The sequence below is a fragment of the Rana temporaria genome, chromosome 3 (genome assembly GCF_905171775.1).
Source record: "Rana temporaria chromosome 3, aRanTem1.1, whole genome shotgun sequence".
NCBI lineage: Eukaryota > Metazoa > Chordata > Amphibia > Anura > Ranidae > Rana > Rana temporaria.
In genome coordinates, this window is record NC_053491.1 from 320,773,676 (window position 1) to 320,793,287 (window position 19,612).

The following is a 19,612-nucleotide window of genomic DNA, read 5'->3' on the forward strand; positions in this document are numbered from 1 at the left end:
ACGTGTGCGGCGTTTGTTATGAATCCTGAGGGGGAAGTCCCCGCCGGATTTTAAATAAAAATTCGGCATGGGTTCCCCCCTCAGGAGCATACCGGGCCCTTAGGTCTGTTATGGGTTGTAAGGAGAGCCCCCCTACGCCAAAAAAAAACGGCGTAGGGGGTCCCCCTACAATCCATACCAGACCCGTATCCAAAGCACGCTACCCGGCCGGTCAGGAAAGGAGTGGGGACGAGCGAGCGCCCCCCCCCCCCTCCTGAGCCGTACCAGGCTGCATGCCCTCAACATGGGGGGGTTGGGTGCTCTGGGGCAGGGGGGCGCACTGTGGCCCCCCACCCCAGAGCACCCTGTCCCCATGTTGATGAGGACAGGGCCCCTTCCCGACAACCCTGGCCGTTGGTTGTCGGGGTATGCGGGCGGGAGGCTTATCGGAATCTGGGAGCCCCCTTTAATAAGGGGGCCCCCAGATACGGGCCCCCCACCCTAAGTGAATGGATATGGGGTACATCGTACCCCTACCCATTCACCTGGAGGAAAAGTGGTAAAAACACAAATAAAAAACACAGGGTATTAAAATATTTTATTAGTCTGCTCCGGAGGCTCCCCCTGTCTTCTTTAGCTCTGTTTACCAGGGGGGGCTTCTTCTTTGACGTCTTCGGGTGGGGGCCGCTCTTCGCCGCCGTCCGGTTCGCTTCCACCGCCGGGGGGGGTCGTTTTTATAAAAGCGCCCACTCCTCGGCGGGTTTCCTCCGACGTCTTCGGCGGGGGGTGGTGTGCTTCTTCTTCCGCTATCCGGGGGGGTCTTCTTCGGCTATCCGGGGGTCTTCTTCACTCTCCGGGGGTCTTCTGCTATGTTCGCCGCTCTCCGCTGTTGACTCGGTGCACCCCGGTTCTTCCTCCAGCTGTCCGCTGCCTTCTCCTTCAGCGCTGAACGTCTATCTTCTTCTTCCGTGCTGTGAGGTATTCTGTGAGCTGTGAGGTATTCTTCTTCTTCGTGGCTGTGATGTCATCTTCTTCTCTTCTCCAGATGTTGACACGCCGGCTCTTCTCGCTGAAATGGCAGGTGCGCTGCTTTCATCAAACCTATATAGGCCTCACAGTCCCATCATGCTCTGTACCTACCCATGTGATACCTACCCACAGCGGCCTGAAGGGAGAAGTAGAAGTCGTCACAGAACAGCGGAAGAAGAGGAGAAGACGTCACAGAACAGCGGAAGAAGGAGAAGGCACCGGACAGCGGGAGGAAGAACCGGGGTGCGCCGAGTCAAGAGCGGAGAGCGGCGAACATAGAAGAAGACCCTCCGGAGCGGAGAAGACGTCACAGAAGAGCGGTGAAGACCCCGGAGAGCAGGAGAAGACCCCCGGAAATCGGAAGAAGAAGCTCCCCCTGGTAAAAGAGCTAAAGAAGACAGGGGGAGCCTCCGGAGCAGACCAATAAAATATTTTAATACCCTGTGTTTTTTATTTGTGTTTTTACCACTTTTCCTCCAGGTGAATGGGTAGGGGTACGATGTACCCCATATCCATTCACTTAGGGTGGGGGGCCGGTATCTGGGGGCCCCCTTATTAAAGGGGGCTCCCAGATTCCGATAAGCCTCCCGCCCGCATACCCCGACAACCAACGGCCAGGGTTGTCGGGAAGGGGCCCTGTCCTCATCAACATGGGGACAGGGTGCTCTGAGGTGGGGGGGGCCGCAGTGCGCTCCCCTGCCCCAGAGCACCCAACCCCCCCATGTTGAGGGCATGCAGCCTGGTACGGCTCAGGAGGGGGGGGGGGCGCTCGCTCGTCCCCACTCCCTTCCTGGCCGGCCGGGTAGCGTGCTTTGGATACGGGGCTGGTATGGATTGTAGGGGACCCCCTACGCCGTTTTTTTTCGGCGTAGGGGGGCTCTCCTTACAACCCATAACAGACCTAAGGGCCCGGTATGCTCCTGAGGGGGGAACCCATGCCGGATTTTTATTTAAAATCCGGCGGGGACTTCCCCCTCAGGATTCATAACAAACAAACGCCGCACACGTGTAGAATTGGCGGGAATCCAAGTCGGATCTCCCGTCGCTTCTATGACGGCTCTGTCTCCATCGCGGCAAGCCAGCTCGGCTCTGGCTCCCGCGATGGGGCTCGTAGGTGCTCAATCTCGCCGAGAAAGGGAGCGAGATTGACACAATATCGCGTTCACCTACTGTACACTAGAAAATACCAAGACCCAAAGGAAAGTATGGGTCTTACAAGTTGTAAAAACAGTGCATAAATGGCCAATGAGCAGTGAAACACAAATCTCTTGCCATAATATTAACCAAGAGTAGTTCCCTTATGCATTGTACACACAATAGGAATGATGGGATTTTTTCATCATAATTCCTATCGTGTGTGGGCCCATAGGATTTTTTTCCATCAGAGTTTTTAAGTAGAACATGTTTTACATTTTTCAGATGGAAAAAAATCCTATGGGAAATTCCGATCGTCTGTGTGAAACTCCGACGGAGAAAATTCCTACGCATGCTCAGAATCAAGTCGACGCATGCTCGGAAGCATCGAACTTAATTTTTCTTGGCTCGTCATAGTGTTTTACGTCACCGTGTTTTTGGCGGTCAGAATTTTGTCTAATATGCCCTATACACACAATCGGTTTATCCGATGAAAACGGTCTGATGGATTTTTTCATCAGATATCCGATGAAGCTGACTTGCCTACACACCATCAGTTAAAAAAACGATTGTGTCAGAACTCGGTGACGTAAAACACAACGACGTGCTGAGAAAAATTAAGTTCAATGCTTCCGAGCATGCGTCGACTTGATTCTGAGCATGCGTTGATTTTTAACCGATTGATTTCCCCACAGACGATCGTTTTTTTCTATCGTTTTTTTAATCATCAGATAATTTTAAAACATGTTCTATGTTTTTTCACCGATGGGAAAAAACTTATGGGGCCCAGACACGATTGGTTCATCTGATGAAAACGGTCCATCAGACCATTTTCATCAGACGAACCGATCGTGTGTACGCGGCATAACAGTGTGTATTGCAAGTCTGATAGAAGACAGCTTGATCGGAATTCTGACGAAAAATTCCATCAGATTTTAGTCCATCAGAAATTCCTATCCTGTGTACAAGGCATAAGACTAGCTAGTAATAGTAAGTACGGTAATCTTCATATAGATTTTTTCTGTAATGTTGAACTAAGGAAGATACTTGCATGTGTGGTGATCACCATTAAAGAATAGGTCCAGTTGAATGTAAACTAATACTAACTATATATTGACCTGGAAGCACTAAAATTATTAAAATCATTTCCCCTAAGACATTTTTTCTATTCAGACTAAAAGAAATGCTCAACAATATGATGGGGTTCACCCATGAATATAAAATAGTTTTTCAAGAACTGAAACCAACTTGGAGTACTGTATTTTCCGGCGTATAAGATGACTTTTTGCATCTAAAATCATGCCCCCAAAGTCGGGGGTCGTCTTATACGCCGGGTACCTGTGTCAGACGTCGGCCATCCATTATTAAAAAAGTGCGCCTCCTCCTCTGACTGTTCCGTGATAGGCGGAACACTAATTTTCCCAGCAGAGCCTCTGTTTAGTGTTCAGCCTATCATGGATGCCTTCTCAGCCTCGGCCTCGGACAAGAGGACATCGGTGATAGGCGGAACACTGAACAGAGGCTCTGCTGGGAAAATTACTGTTCCGCCTATCACAGAACAGCCTGAGGAGGAGGCGCGGCTTTTGAATAATGAATGGCCGCCGTCTGACATCTCTGCAAACAGGAGAAGGTAGGGAGATCATCGAGGCAGGGAATGGAATGGCACAGTGAGGCATGTATAGATGGCACAGTGAGGCATGTTTCTAATGACACAGTGAGGCATGTTACTAATGACACAGTGAGGCATGTTACTAATGGCACAGTGAGGCATGTATAGATGGCACAGTGAAGCATGTTACTAAGGCACAGTGAGGCATGTATAGATGGCACAGTGAGGCATGTATAGATGGCACAGTGAGGCATGTATAGATGGCACAGTGAGGCATGTATAGATGGCACAGTGAGGCATGTATAGATGGCACAGTGAGGCATGTATAATGGCACAGTGAGGGGTCGTCTTATACAGTGAGTATATCCCAAAACCAACATTTTAGCTGGAAAATTAGGGGGTCGTCTTTTACGCCCAGTCGTCTTTTACGCCCAGTCGTCTTATACGCCGGCAAATACGGTAAGCACACAAGTGTCCCAAAAGTGCTCATTAAGATATTAACCACAAAGTATATGTGTAGCAGAGTTGTAGGTACCATTTACTTTTGTTTACCAGTATAGAAACATTTTTCTGTTTTTATATTTGCTGGCTTCATCTATATTGAGGGAAAGCTCTGTTTCTCTTTTGAGGAAACTGTTTGTGCTGAAGGCTACACTTGCTATGAATAACCCTTGCCTACTTCCCCATGACTCAAACACAAACAGTCACTATCATTTTTATAACTGAAAATGACAACTAGTGAACATGAAAACAACATTCCAAAAGGGAGAAATTATCAGTGTTACCTTAGAGGTGAGAATACATTTTGCTAAGTTTATGAGATGAATGATGTTACTACAAGGCTAACAATATGTTTACTTAAACTAATAGTAGCAAAAACACATTTAGTGGATGATTGTAGTAGGGTGAAAATGGCTGTCAAAAGACTTATGTACAGTAGCCTGCATATGAACAGGTAAATAATGAAAGAGAACATGTTATTTTTTAATTGTTTATTTTTGACTTGATGTTCATACCTTTAGGCATCATGGTGCACAATCAAAAAATCGTACCTCATTTGGGATCACAAGATCCTCTTAATTGGACTTATGCTCTAAATACTCCATCAAGTGTAAGCTACCTTAAATGAGGTGAGAGGCTGGGGCAAACAATTTAAAAGCACAGTGGATGGTGGAAGCACTGGGATGAATTGGATGTCATCGTTGTATGCACATGCACTTTTTTTAATGGATTGCTATTTTTAAACGGACATATTCCCACATTAACTGGCACTTTCTGAGCACATAGGGCCAGAATTAACAAAAGAGATACGACGGCGTATCTCCTGATACGCCGTTGTATCTCTGTGATCCGCCCGTCCTAACTATGAGGCTGATTCATAGAATCAGTTACACATAGCTAGCCCTAAGATCCGACAGGTGTAATTGACTTACACTGTCGGATCTTAAGGATGCAATTCTATGCCGGCCGCTAGGTGGCGAGGCCATTGCGGTCGGCGTAGAATATGCAAATGACTAGTTACGGCGATCCACGAAGATCCGCGCGTTCGTCGCAATCCCGTACGTCGTCGCTAGTCGTTTTTACCCGTCGTATCTTTAGATCAGCCATGTTAAAGTATGGCCGTCGTTCCCGCGTCGAATTTCCAATTTTCTTTTTTTTGCGTAAGACGTCTGGGAATACGAAACGGCGTAACGCACGTCGCATTTAAAAAAAAACGTTGGGGCGCCGTAATTTCGCGCAATGCACATCGGGAAATTTGAACACGGAGCATGCGCAGAACGTTTGGCGCGGGAACGCGCCTAATTTAAATGGTGCCCGTCCCATTTGAATTAGGCGGGCTTGCGCCGAGCGCATTTACGTTACACCGCCGCAAGTTTACAGGTAAGGGCTTTGTGAATCGGGCACTTACGCTGTAAACCTGCGGCAGTGTAATGTAAATGGGATACGTTACGCCGCCGCAGAGTAACGTATTTCTCTCTGAATCTGGCCCATAGTGCGCATTAGTGTTGAAAACTCTCTTTGCACATATTGGACTGCTTATTTGCACATTTATTTCTTTGCACTTTATGCTTATTTGCAATTTTTTTTTATATATATTTCTTTGTACTATATGTCATGTTGGCACAGTTTATAAGGACTTATTCTTATCATTTTTGATTGCTTGGTATTTTTATGAAGAGCGTCCTCTGGAATCATTGCACTTTATGATCATAGATTAGTGATTATTATATTAAGTAAGCGCCACATTTTTCTACTTTTTTTATTGATTTTTGTGTGTGAACACCTCCTTATGTTGGCAGCTACTGATTAGCTTTTATATTATATGGTATGGTCTGCACATTAGTATTTACACATTTATTATTTGAACTGATTGTAAAATGACCATTTGAAGAGTCACTCACTGTGTCTTCATTTTGCCTACTTATTGTGTAATCAGTAAATTGTATTTACTATTTAGCTCACTGATAAAGAAATCCATTGATTAAAAATCTTTTTATCAATGTTTTTTTTTTTTTATCAGAACTCATAAATTTCACTCTGAAAAGCTAACATGAGGACACTGTACACTGAGCATAATCACTGGATTTTTATAAATAGAAAAACCTATTCACTCAATAAAGAAGGACAAATAGAAAGCACAAATCAATATAATTGTATGTAATTTATATTTTGTGTATTTTTGATGATTTTTGTTGTTGTTTTTTTAGACAGTACAAAAAAAGAGTCTAAATAGCAACACACAGAGACAATAAAACAGTGTTAAAAGTGAAAATGTTTTGCCTCAATTATTTTCTTTCCATGTATCTCTTTGAAATGTGCTATTAGCACACAGTGAATTTGAGTATCTGTAGCAGAGCTGGGTAAAATACCTCAAAAGATTGTGGAGCCATGTTGAAACACTGACAGCAGCCAAGTATATCCACAATTTAATAGATGAGTATAAGAAATGCTACACTTTAAAAAATAATGTCAGAATGTTCTGTTTTCAACAAACTGGTTTAATTGTAAGATTTTCAAAAAGAGTAAAAAGCATATTTTTAGCCTGAAATATTACATTTAGATAGATTCAGAGAGAATGGTGCAAAGTTGCGGTGGCGTAGCTTAGCGTGTTTAGGCTACGCCGCCGTAAGTTAGCGAGGCAAGTACTTGATTCTCAAAGTACTTGCCTGCTAAGTTACGGCGGCATAGCCTAAAGCGGGCGGGCTTAAGGGCGCTTAATTCAAATGTGTGTAAGGGGGCTGTGTTTTATGTTAATTGGGCTTGACCTTACGTTTTTGACATTTTTTTTTTATGTGTGCATGCACCTGGCACCTACATTTCCCAGTGTGCATTGCGGCTAAGTACGACGTGATTTAGATGTGGACGTAAACGACGTAAATCCCTATTCACGGAGGACTTACGCAAACGACGTAAAAATTTCGAAGCGGGAACGGCGGCCATACTTTAACATTACTATTCCATCTATTAGATGGAATAACTTTAGGCCTGATAATGCATTACGTAAACGGCGTAAATGTACTGTGGCGGCCGGGCGTACGTCCGTGAATCAGCGTATCTACAAATTTACATATTCTACGCCGACCGCAATGGAAGCGCCACCTAGCGGCCAGCCTCAATATTGCAACCCAAGATAGGACGGCGCAAGCCGTCGTATCTTAGATATGTTTAAGCGTATCTCTGTTTGAGAATACACTTAAACATAAGTCGGCGTAGATTCTGAGTTAGGTCGGCTTATCTACTGATAAGCCGGCCTAACTCTTTCTGAATCTACCTAATTGTCTTTATATGCTAAGGTTTCTATTTATGAATTGGGTCTAAAATGCAGTTTAATCAGATGTTGAAAAGCTTTTCTGGCATGCTATGTTCATTTCTTTATTCAGCCTTTTTATAAAGGTTGCTTCCTCAGTTTACAGTTTTAGCATTTGAAATAATAAATGTTTTATTGTTCAGTTCACTGTTCAAGGAAGTCTGCACACTATTTTTGTTTCTCATGGTCCAATCTGATGACATTGTTATATCAAATTTACTGCAAACAAACATGTCTATGCAGAAGAGGGCTTTGGGGGAACAATACTTTCTGGTGTATATAGTGCGACTCCAAAACTACTATTGAATATGTTTTCTCTGAGAATTATCATAGTAGTACTATGGTAGAAGCCAATAAATCCTGGTAGATTCCTATGGTCCACTTTCCATGGTCTGATTGGTTAAAGGAAACCTGTACTTGGAGAATTTGTACGCTGCCATTGACAATCTATCTTTATAAAAATGCTAGTTTAATACCTGGCATAGTAATCCTAATGGTTTTAGCAGTGTCTGTGACATTGAACTGGAATAAATATTAGGATCAGGAATTCTGAGAGTAAAGCCAAGGACAGCTCAGTAGTTTAACCACTTGCTTACTGGGCACATATCCCCCCTTCCTGCCCAGGCAAAATTTCAGCTTTCAGCACTGCGTCGCTTTAAATTAAAATTGCGCGGTCGTACGACGTGCCTTCCAAACAAAATTGACGTCCTTTTTTCCCCCATAAATAGAGCTTTCTTTTGGTGGTATTTGATCACCTGCGGTTTTTATTTTTTTGCGCTTTAAACAAAAAAAGAGCGACAATTTTGAAAAAAAACACAATATTTTCTTTTTGCTATAATAAATATCCAATTTAAAAAAAAAAAATTCTCAGTTTAGGCTGATATGTATTCTACATATTTAATAATAAAAAATCGAAATAAGCGTATAGTGATTGGTTTGCGCAAAAGTTATAGTGGCTACAAAATAGGGGATAGAATTCTGACATTTTTTTTATTATTATTTTTTTTACTAGTAATGCGGCGATCTGCGAATTTTGTAAGGAATGCGATATTATAGCGGACACATCGGACACTTTTGACACATTTTTGGGACCATTCACATTAATACAGCGAACATCGCTATAAAAACGCACTGATTACTGGATAAATGTGACTGGCAGGAAAGGGGTTAATACTAGGGGGCAAGGAAGGGTTCAAATGTGGATCCTGGGAGTGATTCTTACTGTGGGGGGAGGTGACTGACTGGGGGAGGTGACTGATGCTGTGTCCCTATGTACATAGGGACACAGCATCAGTCTCCTCTCCCTGACAGGATGTGGAGTTCTGTGTTTACACACAGAGCTCCACGTCCCTGCACTAAAACTGCAGAACGCGGGCACCTGGCGGACATTGCGGCCGCCAGGCACGCGCATCGGCATCACGGTGACGCGCCAGGCGTGCGCACGCGATGCCACACGCGCGCCTCCCCAGTGGCAGGAGGACCCGAGGCCTCACAGATTTATCGAGCCACCTGGAGGCTGTCTTTTTACTATGGCCCGGGTCTGAAGTTGTTAAGGCTAGTGAACCTTTAATATAATCAGCAGATCCCCTGACTAACATAAAGGGTTAGACCAAACTTGAATTTTACAGTAAAAGCTGATATAACTTCATCTAATTTTACCACTGGATCCCCAATGTGTATTAACATATAAATATATCATCTGTTCTTGTTCAACGTGGTTGCATCCAGCATCTCCACAAGTTTATGCATATACAGTGGGAAAAATAAAAGTATCGAACACGTCACCATTTTGGTTGGTAAATATATTTCTAAAGGTGCTATTGATATGAAATTTTCACCACATGAGAAGAGAATGGAGAAACGCGCCGAGCGAGGACAGTCAGTGACAAGCTTATACAGCCCACTTGCACGCCGAGGGGTGTTTTACATGCTTTTATGACCTGTATTAATGTAAGTGCAATTGCATTTTTATAAGTTTTAATAAAGTTTACAGTACTGCACTATGGGTATTTCTTTCAACCTTTTCCATATGATGCATTTGCTGCCTTGAGCCTGGGATTTACATTGGAGAAGTGGAGAAAGAGTGAAAGAGAGTTTATACATATACAGTATATGTGCCTGGTCTAGTGAAGTCACAGGCTGATACCCGATTGATGACCATATGTAAAGAAGAAAGGAGAAACCACTTATGCCCTGTACACACCATTATCAGGCTTTTGCCCAGCCAAACTCACATCGGAATTCCGACGGAATTCCTTCGGAGTAAAAGAGAACATGTTCTCTATGTAAACTCCGATGGAATTCCTCAGAATATCCAATGGAAAAACTCAAATGGGCATACACAAGGTCGGAATTTCCGATGGAAAAAGTCTATCTGACTTTTTCCATTGGAAATTCTGATCGTGTGTATGAGGCATTATTCTTACATTACCACTGCTTGTATGACTCAAAGAGTCATTAATTATCGCTAAGTAGCAAAACATAGGAGGGGAGCAGGTCACTGTGGAACTTCACTGAAACAAGATTCACTATTATTTATGGTTATTTATTATGCACAAAGCACTTTGCCACTTTAAGCACTTTATATGAATTATATGAGATGTATAGAGACTTTTTAGATATAATTATTTTACTTATAGCACTTTAGTACAGACTTATTTTGCAAATAGCACGGTTTAATGCTTATAATGTACATGTAATGCCAGATAACACTTACCATCATACAGTATATGTGATTGATATGTATGCTTACACAGAGTTTTGGTATCACAGGTGTATAGGGGTAGTACTGAAGTTGCATGGATTATGGTACTTTGAAACAACCTACTAATTCCAGGTTCTGAAGCTCTCCACAAGTGATCCTTAGCTCTTGGACAACTCTTCTGATAATTCTTTCACTCCTCTGTCAAAAAACTTGCGAGGAGAACCTGGTCATGGCCAGTTTACAATGAAATTATATTCTTTCCACTTCTTGATTATGTCCCCAACTGTGCTCACTGGAACATTCATTAGTTTGAAATTTTTCTGCAACCATCTGCCATACAATAAGGTTACAAAAGTCTTCAGAGAACTATTTGCTTTTACCCATCATGAGATATATCTTGTCTGACACCTTGGTAATAAAACACCTTTTTTATAGGCCATCATTTGCGACTGAACCAGCTGATATTAATTTGCACTAACAAGGGGCAGGATTGCTTTCTAATTACTGATAGATTTCAGCTGGTGTCTTGGCTTTTCATGCCTTTTTGTACATCCCTTTCTTCATGTGTTCAATGCTTTTACCCTGTGTCATTCCATTTTATCACACATATCATCATTTCTGAACTTGTTTGTTTTGGTTTCTTTGTATGTATGGATTGCATGGATTGTTACTGACATGTGGTGAACATTTCATATCAATAGCACCTTTAGAAATATATTAACCTAGAAAAATACTGACATTTTTTACCTGGGTTCAGTTTTCAGGAAGTTTGTTGTAATGAAGTTCTGCATATTACCCCAAACCCCAAGTCAATGGAAGTCAAATCTTAAAAAAAAATATGGCCATCTTCAAGGTTAATAGACAAGTGATTGTCTAACAAATGGCATGTTTTTTGTTTGTAAATTCCAGCTCCCCTGTGTGCCAATATAGCATTCAATTACTTTTTTGGCAAAAATATCAAAGCTTTCCATTAAATCTACAGTCACTTACTTTTTTCTTGTCCTAATCCATGTTTTCAGATGTTTCCATTTGTAATGTTTTTCTTCCTGATCAAACTTTACATCATGACACAGGAAGGAGTTGACCAGCTAACCTCATTAACCACTTAAGGACTCCCTACCGACGATATGCAGTTGCAATAAAAAGTATGTGAACCCTTTTGGAATGATATGGATTTCTGCACAAATTGGTCATAAAATGTGATCTGATCTTCATCTAAGTCACAACAATAGACAATCACAGTCTGCTTAAACTAATAACACACAAATAATTAAATATTGCCATGTTTTTATTGAACACACCATGTAAACATTTACAGTGCACATGGAAAAAGTATGTGAACCCCTAGACTAATGACATCTCCAAGAGCTAATTGGAGTGAGGTGTCAGCCAACTGGAGTCCAATCAGTGAGATGAGATTGGAGGTGTTGGTTACAGCTGCCCTATAAAAACACGCACCAGTTCTGAGTTTGCTTTTCACAAGAAGCATTGCCTGATGTCAATGATGCCTCGCACAAAAGAGCTCTCAGAAGACCTACGATTAAGAATTGTTGACTTGCATAAAGCTGGAAAGGGTTTTAAAAGTATCTCCAAAAGCCTTGCTGTTCATCAGTCCACGGTAAGACAAATACATGGAGAAAGTTCAGCACTGCTGCTACTCTCCCCAGGAGTGGCTGTCCAGTAAAGATGACTGCAAGAGCACATCGCAGACTGCTCAATGAGGTGAAGAAGAATCCTAGAGTGTCAGCTAAAGACTTACAAAAGTCCTTGGCATATGCTAACATCCCTGTTAGCGAATCTACGATACTTAAAACACTAAACAAGAATGGATTTCATGGGAGGATACCACAGAGGAAGCCACTGCTGTCCAAAAAAACATTTCTGCATGTTTACAGTTTGCACAAGAACACCTGGATGTTCCACGGCAGTACTGGCAAAATATTCTGTGCATAGATGAAACCAAAGTTGAGTTATTCGAAAGAAACACACAACACTGTGTGGAGAAAAAGAGGCACAGCACACCAACATCAAAACATCATGCCAACTGTGAAGTATGGTGGTGGGGGCATCATGGTTTGGGGCTGCTTTGCTGCGTCAGGGCCTGGATTGCTATAATCGAAGGAAAAATGTATTCCCAAGTTCAATCAAACATTTTGCAGGAGAACTTGGACATCTGTCCACCAGCTGAAGCTCAACAGAAGATGGGTGTTGCAACAGGACAACGACCCAAAGCATAGAAGTAAATCAACAACATAATGGCTTAAACAGAAGAAAATACGCCTTCTGGAGTGGCCCAGTCAGAGTCCTGACCTCAACCCGATTGAGATGCTGTGGCATGACCTCAAGAAAGCGATTCACACCAGACATCCCAAGAATATTGCTAAACTGAAACAGTTCTGTAAAGAGGAATGGTCAAGAATTACTCCTGACCGTTGTGCATGTCTGATCTGCAACTACAAGAAATGTATGGTTGAAGTTATTGCTGCAAGGAGGTTCAACCGGTTATTAAATCCATAGGTTCACATACTTTTTCCACCTCCACTGTGAATGTTTACATTGTGTGTTCAGTAAAAACATGGTAACATTTAATTCTTTGTGTGTTATTAGTTTAAGCAGACTGTGATTGTCTATTGTTGTGACTTAGATGAAGATCAGATCACATTGTATGACCAATTTGTGCAGAAATCCATATCATTCCAAAAGGGTTCACATACTTTTTATTGCAACTGTACTTAGGCAGAATGGCACGGCTGGGCACAATCACATACCTGTACGTGTCTCTTTAAGCCCAGCCGTGGGGTCGTGAGCGCGCCGCGGTCCAAAGCTCCATGACCACGCCCATGGGACTGGCGGACCCGATCGCCGCCGGTGTCCCGCGATCGGTAACCATAGCTGAAGAACTGGGAGAGGTGTGTGTAAACACACCTTCCCTGTTCTTCATTGTGGCATTGTCAGCGATCGTCTGTTCCCTGATATAGGGAAAGACAATCACTGATGTCACACATCTAGCCCCGCCCCCTACAGTTAGAAACACATATGAGGTCACACTTAACCCCTACAGTGCCCCCTAGTGGTTAACTCATAAACTGCAATTGTCATTTTCACTGTAAACAGTGCATTTTTATAGCACTTTTTGCTGTGAAAATGACAATGGTCCCAAAAATGTGTCAAAATTGTTCGATGTGTCCGCCATAATGTCGCAGTCATGAAAAAATGATGATCGCCGCCATTAGTAGTAAAAAAAAAAATATTAATAAAAATGCAATAAAACTATCCCCTATTTTGTAAACGCTATAAATTTTGCGCAAACCAACCAATAAACACTTACTGCGATTTTTTTTTACCAAAAATGGGTAGAAGGATACGTATCGGCCTAAACTGAGGAGAAAAAACGTTTTTTTAGATATTTTTTGGGGATATTTATTATAGTAAAAAGTAAAAAATATTGAATTTTTTTCAAAATTGTCGCTCTATTTTTGTTTATAGCACAAAAATAAAAACCGCAGAGGTGATCAAATACCACCAAAAGAAAGCTCTATTTGTGGGAAAAAAAGGACGCCAATTTTGTTTGGGAGCCACGTCGCACGACCGTGCAATTGTCAGCTAAAGCGATGCAGTGCTGAATCGCAAAAAGGGGCAAGGTCCTTAACCTGCATAATGGTCCGGGTCTTAAGTGGTTAACACACACCCAGCATCATCCACCCACCCATTCCCAGGTGCACGTTTTTTAAATGAAATGCAATATATCAGTGATCACCCTTCTCACTAAATAGAAACATACCCTTTAAACTTTTAATATTCTATAGTTGGAGGTGCTGCATCATTTTATTTGTTCTCTCTTTGTGTATTTCATCATCATGTGCTCAGTCTGCATTGCCTAGATTTTTGATTGTTTTCCTTTAAGGGCAGTACACCATTTGTAAGGATAGTTTAGCAGATCAGCAGTTCACTGTTAGCTACTTTATAAATATGACATAAAACCAATGGCAAATTTATCTAAATTAATGGTGCGCTAAAAATAAGATGATTGTGTATATTTACCATTTATATAAATAAAAATGCCTCTAAGATGAAGCAAAAGACAAGTACCTTGGTTTCCCAAATAGAAGAATACATGCATGGCCTTTGTAGATGAATTAAGTCAGTTTAAGATACTGTCAGGGGAAAAAAATGCATTAACCGATGCTAATTCACTACAGCTTTCAATTCAAAAGGCAAAAGCAACTCAAAAGAGTTTAAATTAACAAAGCATTTAGAACATCACATATCTCCCACTAGAGTGTTAAATTGTTCAAGTGCAATTTACTTTAACAAAACAAAAGCTAACCAATGTGTTTAAAATGATCCCTGGAAGTTTGAAGTATCCCAGAACACTTCAACAGTTGTAGCGTTGCTAACTACATCCAAAGCTTTTGCACACTAACACAATGGTGGAAAAACTGATAAGGAATGTTGCACCAAGTACAAATCTTTACTCCTGGATACAAATATATATTTCAGCATAAAACCAGTATATCCCTGTTATGCTTATGTTCCAGGATGCAAATGTGATTGGAACTCTATAACTGTTAGCGCAAAAAAAAAACAGAATGCAGTCTGTTTGCAGTTCATGATCAGTTTATTAATCCATAGAGAACGATGATAGGATATGGTGGGCGGCTGATGTCCTTCAGAGAGAGCTAACTCTGTATACAGATTCAGAGAGAAACAAGGAAGCGCCACCTAAGTGCAGTATTAAAATCAATATTTAATGGCAAGAGAGAAGTAAAAGACAGACTCATCTGTTATCAGTAGTTCAGGGGGCTCCCATTGTCCGGAATCGTCTCAATGCATGGCCGTGTGTGTAAGGAATCCTCAGCAAGTCCTGTGGCCACCAGGGAGGCATCCGGAACCAACATGGAACGCACGGAAGTGACGTCACGGACAGTGGAGAAACATCCATGGGCCTGGGGTGGCAGTGGTTATTATTTATATGAGCAGTGTCTCTGCTGTGGGATGGGACAACAGATCCCAGCATGTGTGCTTGCTCTAATTGGCCACACATGAACAGCACACTCCAAACGGAAGACAACCAAATACATAAAAGAAAAATTACATATATAAATTAGCGATTAACATATAACACCCATGTGTATGCATATATATATATATATATATATATATATATATATATAAATACACACTTACGTACTCCCAAGGGTGTACATATATAAAATATGTACATATATATACACAATTCATACCAAAGCAAAATCAATTATAAGAAATCAACTATAAAAAATTATAAGCTTCAAGACTTCCCGACCGCTGCATGTATATGTACGTCCACAGAATGGCACGTACAGGCAGATGGGCATACAGGTACGTCCCCGCCTTTCCACGGGTCGGGGGTCCGATCGGGACCCCCCCGTTACATGCGTCGGTTGGATATCCGCAGGGAGCGATCCGGGACGACGGCGCGGCTATTCGTTTATAGCCGCTCCGTCGCGATCGCTCCCCGGAGCTGAAGAACGGGGAGAGCCGTATGTAAACACGGCTTCCCCGTGCTTCACTGTGGCGGCTGCATCGATCGAGTCATCCCTTTTATAGGGAGACTCGATCGATGACATCAGTCCTACAGCCACACCCCCCTACAGTTGTAAACACACACTAGGTGAACACTAACTCCTACAGCGCCACCTGTGGTTAACTCCCAAACTGCAACTGTCATTTTCACAAAATGTGAAAATGACAATGGTCCCAAAAATATTTCAAAATTGTCTGAAGTGTCCGCCATAATGTCGCAGTCACGAAAAAAATCGCTGATCGCCGCCATTAGTAGTAAAAAAAAAAATAATTAATAAAAATGCAATAAAACTATCCCCTATTTTGTAAACACTATAAATTTTGCTCAAACCAATCAATAAATGCTTATTGTGATTTTTTTTTACCAAAAATAGGTAGAAGAATACGTATCGCCCTAAACTGAGGAAAACATAAATTTTTATATATGTTTTTGGGGGATATTAATTATAGCAAAAAGTAAAAAATATTGAATTTTTTTCAAAATTGTCGCTCTATTTTTGTTTATAGCGCAAAAAATAAAAACCGCAGAGGTGATCAAATACCACCAAAAGAAAGCTCTATTTGTGGGGAAAAAAGGACGCCAATTATGTTTGGGAGCCACGACCACACAATTGTCTGTTAAAGCGACACAGTGCCGAATCGCAAAACCTGGCCTGGGCATTTAGCTGCCTAAAGGTCCGGGGCTTAAGTGGTTAATAATTGATCAGAAGGTTATTTTTTTTTTTTAATCATTATTAAATAAAAAATAATACATTAATTGATCGATTAATTATTTAAAAATGCATAAATACATATAGCATAAATAAAATAATTTAAAAACCTTGTTCAAAACGCCCAAGACAACACAAAACTAATATTATTTATATATACAGTACAGACTCTCATTCAAAGAGTTTTCTTTATTTTCATGACTATGAAAATTGTAGATTCACACTGAAGGCATCAAAACTATGAATTAACACATGTGGAATTATACATAACAAAAAAGTGTGAAACAACTGAAAATAGATTCAGTTTCTAGGTTCTTCAAAGTAGCCACCTTTTGCTTTGATTACTGCTTGGCACACTCTTGGAATTCTCTTGATGAGCTTCAAGAGGTAGTCACCTGGCGCAGCACCCCATCACTCTCCTTCTTGGTCAAATAGCCCTTACACAGCCTGGAGGTGTGTTTGGGGTCATTGTCCTGTTGAAAAATAAATGATGGTCCAACTAAACGCAAACCGGATGGAATAGCATGCCGCTTCAAGATGCTGTGGTAGCCATGCTGGTTCAGTATGCCTTTAATTTTGAGGATTAAAGGCAATCCCCAACAGTGTCACCAACAAAGCACCCCCACACCATCACACCTCCTCCTCCATGCTTCACGGTGGGAACCAGGCATGTAGAGTCCATCCGTTCACCTTTTCTGCGTCGCACAAAGACACGGGGGTTGGAACCAAAGATCTCAAGTTTGGAATCAGACCAAAGCACAGATTTCCACTGGTCTAATGTCCATTCCTTGTGTTCTTTAGCCCAAACAAGTCTCTTCTGCTTGTTGCCTTTCTTTAGCAGTGGTTTCCTAGCAGATATTCTACCATGAAGGCCTGATTCACACAGTCTCCTCTTAACAGTTCTAGAGATGTGTCTGCTGCAAAAGGTGGCTACTTTGAAGAACCTAGAATATGAAATATATTTTCAGTTGTTTCACACTTTTTGTTATGTATAATTCCACATGTGTTAATTCATAGTTTTGATGCCTTTAGTGTGAATCTACAATTTTCATAGTCATGAAAATAAAGAAAACTCTTTGAATGAGAAGGTGTGTCCAAACTTTTGGTCTGTACTGTATATATATATATATATATATATATATATATATATGGCTTTTTTTCAGGAGGAATGTGGGGGAATGCTGTTCCGGCACCTCCAGTACTGAATATGTGTAATGGCAAGGCGTGCTGGAGGGTCTATAATGCTGGCTGCTGGGGGGGGGCGGTTGGTATAATGTTGTGTGAGGGATCTATTATTCCTGGAGGGATCTATTATTACTGGGGGATATATAGTGTTGCTGTGGTGGGGTCTATTGTTGCTGGGGGAGATCTATTATTGCTGAGTGGATCTGTTATTTCTGGGGGGGATCTAGTTTGCTTTGTATAGGGGTCAATTATTTCTGGGGGATCTATTGCAGCTGGGATAGTGTCTATTGTTACTGTCTGCAGGGGATCTATTTTACTGCTTTTTCGTTATCATTATCAAATTACATACAACTTACTTAACACCAGAAAATAATACTTGGTTCTGTATTCTTTAAAAGGGGTGTTACTGGTAGGTGAATATTGGGTGGAACCAAGAGACAGTACCTGGAGGTGGGTAGGGGGTGGAGTTCCTGCACCTATGCTCTGAGAAAAAATGTCCTGTGTGTATGTATATATATCTATCTATCTATCTATCTATCTATCTATATATATATATATATATATATATATATCTATATATATATATATATATATATATATATCTATATATATATATATATATATATATATATATATATATATATATAGATATATATATATATATATATATATATATATATATATATATATATATATATATATATATATATATATATATATATATATATATATATAGGTATGTACAGACCAATATGTGTGTACACATAGACTGGCCCTATTTTCAATATAAGTACTAATATTGGTCTGTACGTACCTATACGGGCCCATGGATGTTCTAATGGTGTGTACACCCAATGGCTGATACCTGCAATTATGCAGGTCAATATGAGCACATGATGAGTGAGGCTCACCACATGGTAGAAATAAAAAATATATATAAAAAAAATCTTTCAAAAAATCATTCCAAATTGCATTGTAAAACTGATTGGATTAATCAATACTGTAGAGCTCTTCCTGTCTCAAAAGTTGCCCCTTCTACTCCTGCTCCAGTTGTCCTGGTGTCCCCTAGAGTTCAGCAGATATGTACATATAGACTTGTATCACACAACCATATACACTATATTACTAAAAGTAACGGACTCCTGCCTTTACACGCACATGAACTTTAGTGGCATCCCAGTCTTAGTCTGTAGTGTTCAGTATTGAGTTAGCCCACCCTTTGCAGCTATAACTGCTTCAACTCTTCTGGGAAGGCTGTCCATAAGCTTTAGGAGTGTGTCTATGGGAATGTTTGACCATAGACCAAGTTTGACCATTCTTTCAGAAATGCATTTGTGAGGTCAGGCACTGATGTGGATGAGGTCTATTTCACAGTCTCTATTTGAATTCATTCCAAAGGTGTTCTATTTGGTTGAGGTCAGTCAAGTTCCTTCACCCCAAACTCGCTCATCCATGTCTTTATGGACCTTGCTTTGTGCACTGGTGCGCAGTCATGTTGGAACGGGAAGGGGCCATCCCCAAACTGTTCCCACAATGTTGGGAGCATAAAATTGTCCAAAATGTCTTGGTATGCTGATGCCTTAAGAGTTCCCTTTACTGGAACTAAGGGACCAAGCCCAACCCCTGAAAAAAAAAAACACACCATAATCCGTCCTCCATTAAATGATTTGGACAAGTGCACAATGAAAGGTCCATAGAGACATTAATGAGCGAGTTTGGGGTGGAGGAACTTGGACTGGCCTGAGTCCTCACCTCAACCCGATAGAACACCTTTGAGAAGGATTAGAGCAGAAACTGCAAGCCAGGCCTTCTTGTCCACATCAGTGCCTGAGAACAAAGATTTGCAGTCCAAGGACCTCGGCTCTGGAACGCTCTACCCACGACCATCC